General features: G+C 48.1%; 1 long non-coding RNA gene across 1 annotated transcript; it reads right to left on the bottom strand.

The window, feature by feature from the left end:
* Positions 1–240: 240 nt before the first annotated feature.
* Positions 241–3,681, bottom strand: LOC106043446 (uncharacterized). The gene is made up of 2 exons (XR_001211683.3): positions 2,492–3,681; positions 241–657 (listed from the first exon to the last, which is right to left on the bottom strand). It is a non-coding gene; the product is annotated as an uncharacterized lncRNA (long non-coding RNA).
* Between the last annotated feature and the right edge of the window lie 365 nt (positions 3,682–4,046).

The raw sequence follows: 4,046 nt of genomic DNA, 5'->3' as shown, positions 1-4,046 counted from the left end.
ATTCAGCCTCACTTGACCTCCTCCATCAGGATCTGTTTCTCCTTCCTCAGCTTCCCACAGACCCTGCAAGTCACTGCTCACAGCAGCCCTTTCAGGGCCTGCCTACCTTCTCCCCTTTCTCCCTTCCCAAAGAAGTGAGAAGGAAAAGTACTGGAAGACAAGTAAAGAAGAATAAACAAAGCTTCTTCCCTCCGCCCCTTCCCGTTGTCCTGTCTTCAAGCACTGCACCTTTGGAAGGCCTTTTTGCTACAAGACAGACTATTTTTGTATTGTTTATGCAGCTATGCTTGATACGAGGAATAAAGTTGCAGGAGAACAGGCCTGCTGTAGAGGAGGCTGAGTGCACTTGACTCAACATTGCTAAAGAAGCAGTTTTTAATAGAAGCTGCAACTTCTCTGAAGATGTATACGGAGGTACTCAGCCACCTCCCTCAGTCAGCAGAGACAGGTTGGCTCCTGCCGAGGGCAATTCAGATCACTTCAGTCGTGTTCCTCCATCAGCTGACTCAGAGCAGGAGCCTGCATCTCCCCATTGACTGGGAAAGAAGCTTCACTCACGAATTTCATGGGCTAAATGAAGTGCCTCGGCGCAGCAGTTATGAGCATTTCCTGTAGCCTGTGCTGGCCAGCATCAGCATATGCATCTGAGTTAGAGGCCTGATGAGCAACAGAGAAGGCATTAGTCAATTTTGATCTTATCTCCCTTTTCATGACTATTAGAATCACGGCTCCCCATCACCAGAAAAAGCCCGCCTCCCTTGGAGGCATCTTACAGCCTCACAGCTACTTGCTCCCCAAGGAATAGCTTACACAATAAATATAGGTTAGGGAGAAATACAGAGAAGTTATGCACAAGGATTTTTAGAATCTGAATTAAAGAAAGAGGGGAAAAAAAAGGAAGGAAAAAAAAAGGAAAAAAAAAGCCCTTTTTTTTTTTTTGTAGGATTTGAAAAGGATCAAGATGGCAACTGTAATAGCCAGTTGGAAGTAGCTGGTTGCATTTTAGAGGTGTGGAGATGGAGATCACTACATGAAAAAGTAAAAGTGTGGTAGAGTATTTGCATGAGCAGTGGGAGTAACAAAGGCAGGCCTCCCACAGACCAGTCATAGAATATCCCAAGTTGGAAGGGACCCTTAAGGACCCACAGTCCCATGGCCAGGGTCTGTGGAGCCTGATGGGACGTGGGCTTTGACTGAAGCTTGCCCATGGCTGCGGTGCTCATGGCAGGCACCCAGCTGGTGTTACAAGCTGAGTGCAACCTGCAGCCCTTCTCTGGGGGACAAGCAGTGGCTCTCTCCTCTACCTCCCTGTGTATTTTCATGAAACTTCAAAGAACTACGTGATTTCTCTGACTGCTTGCATCCCTGTCTTCTGCGGCTCAGCTTGGCCAACAATGCAGAAATGACTGGAGAAGACAGACAGACACACTGAGGGACAGAAAAAAAGCTAATAATGGTGCAAGCCTGGGTGAAAACACACCCTCACCTGTGAGTTATATATTCACATACAATAACATTTACATATAGTAAGAATGCATGAATACATGACTGTAACCCTCAAGATATATTAGTAGCTATTTAAAAAATATTCTATACTCAGTAGATCTTTAAAACTCTGAAGCAGCTCCAACACATCAGTTAATTTTTCTTTTACAGGGAAAAAAAACACACAGCCCTATTGTGTTTCCTGGTCAGTACCTGGGCCTAAGCAGTGTCATCACCATGGTGCTGCCTGGGACTTGAGACCTCACTGACAAGTGTAATTGCCAGCAGTTTGCCTTCCTTGTCCCCAATCACTTGAGCACGAAATACAAAACATAATGGTTTTAAGAAACCAACTTCAAAATTTCACTTAACACGCCTGAAAAGATTTGAGGTAAGGAGGCTCAGTGTAAAATGCTTGTAAAGGATATTTCTGAGATGTCAGCATCCTTTTAAATAGGCTGAGTCTGATCCCTTATAATTGCCATATAATCCTATACTTCTAACGTGGGATACACAGGTAACTAATCACTTTTCTAATCTGGCTGTGAGCTAGGGATTTAGCATCTTCAGTCAGAGGATTACAGGTAACTGAATAATGATGAGATAGGACTCCCTGAAGATGACACGATCCATGCAAGCTGCTCTCCTGGCAACCACAATATGAGAAGCAGAAAATACCCAGAGAAAAGGATGAGCTGGAAAGAAGAGCAGTTGTCTGTGTGCGCAGATAGATGCTGGACTTTCCCAGAAGACATCTGGGAAGACAAAATAAGTGAAGGAAGTTTGTCTTATGTTATCCTTTCTTCCCCATAACGGTTAGCTATCCTTGAATCATTCTCATAAGAAGCTTGCCCAAGCCCTAGCGTCCCACAGTACAGGCAGCGAGTGGTATCAGGTGGATGTCATATCCCCATCTCCTGGAATGAACGTTCAGCACATGCTGCTGCCAACACCACGAGGATTTTCATTCTCTGGTGCTGTCAGCCTGCGTCTTTGCCCCACTCACACATTTGAATCAGATGCGGCAGGTAGGCGAGTGTTGTCTTCTATGAACTCATCCATTTGGGTTACAGAGGGAATTCTCCATCTCTGCAGCAGCCCTGGGGTGCTGCCCAAACCCCCTCCTGCAGAACAGGAAAGGCTGAGGTGCAGCAATAATAAATAACACAGAACAGATGCACTGAATCAATTGTGTCTCTCCCCAGTTTTTATAAGCAAGGAGTCTTCCTGCTTCTGCATCCAATTTCCCTTGTCAAGTCACAGTGCCCTGTCTGCAAATTACAATTAATCTCTATGGAGACTGTTGCAAAGTCACCAATTTGGGATTAGTGCTTCAGCTGCGCACTAAGCAACAGGTGCTGGGTGGCTTTCTGGAAAGCTTTTTATTCATGCTGATGTGCATTGTCTGAAGGCAAAGACAGGTTTTCCCTCACAACTAAAAATAAATGCACAGGCCAGGTGGGATTTCCTGCAGTGGGAAAAACCCTCACGACATGGATCAGGCCCCTGTCACTGGGGGAGGTGGTGGGAGTCTGGGCTCATTCATCGGGGAACGGCTGGATTCAGATTCACGTGGAAGGTCTCCAATTCTTCGTGCTACAGAGGGTTTCATCCCCACAGGAAACTGTGCTATATTTAAAGCCTTGTGATGGCTCATTCAGGGACTCATTTCCACAGGCAGAGAAGGCAGTGGGAGCTGCGGGTACGCAGGGTCCCCAGGTACGTCTGCGGGGCTGGGTGCAGACAGACCTCACGTTCCCGTCTCAGGGCTCCCAGCTGCATCTGGACCTGAGGCCGGGTAGCAGCCTCAGCACCGTAACACAGGATCTGCTGAGTGAAACGCTGTGCCTTTCAGCAGCTGAGGCACGCCTGGGTGTGCAGCCCCTGGGGAGAAGCGCATCCTCTCTGGTCCAAGTGAAGAATCTGAAATGCAAGAACGAACCCAGGAAAAACCTGGGCTGAGGGGGAAGGGAGCATTTTGCTGTCCCTCGCAGGCACAGTGAGTGTGCTACATGCTCTAATCGCAGCCCCAGGCCATCTGCCAGCCCCGCTCCTCAGACGGAGAGGCTGGAGCACAAGCATCTCTCGTCACTCTACCTATTGCTCTAGGCATGAGCATTGCAGGGGTCAGGACGCAGTTCTGCTCGGACACGTTTTGGAGCTGAGGCTAGCACATACCTTAGACCCGTGACTCCTTTGCTGGTGCCTCCGCACATGAAAACTTGGGGACTGCAGTCAGCTGTAGGTAGTTTAAAGTGCCCTTCTGGAGAGCAGACCTAAATATGTCATCTTTTCCATTTGGAAAAGAGGGCGCAGCTCTGACAAAAAGAAAACTCTGAGCATCCATAGGATTTGCCAGATTAGAGACAAACCGTACCAAAGCACTGTCAGCTCCTTGCTGAATTCGCACAGACAGCCCTGCCCCGTCCCTGCCCCCTCCGCAAGTCAGCGTGACATCGGAGCCGGCGGAGAAGGGGAGCGACAGCCGTGGATAACAACTGCACGGATTTATGCCTCATTTCAGCAGCCTTAAGGAGCTGAATCTACAACCTGACAGGCGC

The sequence above is a fragment of the Anser cygnoides genome, chromosome 1 (genome assembly GCF_040182565.1).
Source record: "Anser cygnoides isolate HZ-2024a breed goose chromosome 1, Taihu_goose_T2T_genome, whole genome shotgun sequence".
In the NCBI taxonomy this organism is placed as follows: Eukaryota; Metazoa; Chordata; class Aves; order Anseriformes; family Anatidae; genus Anser; species Anser cygnoides.
The sequence above is the reverse complement of the archived record's forward strand: the minus strand, read 5'-3'. Positions and strand labels throughout refer to the sequence as shown.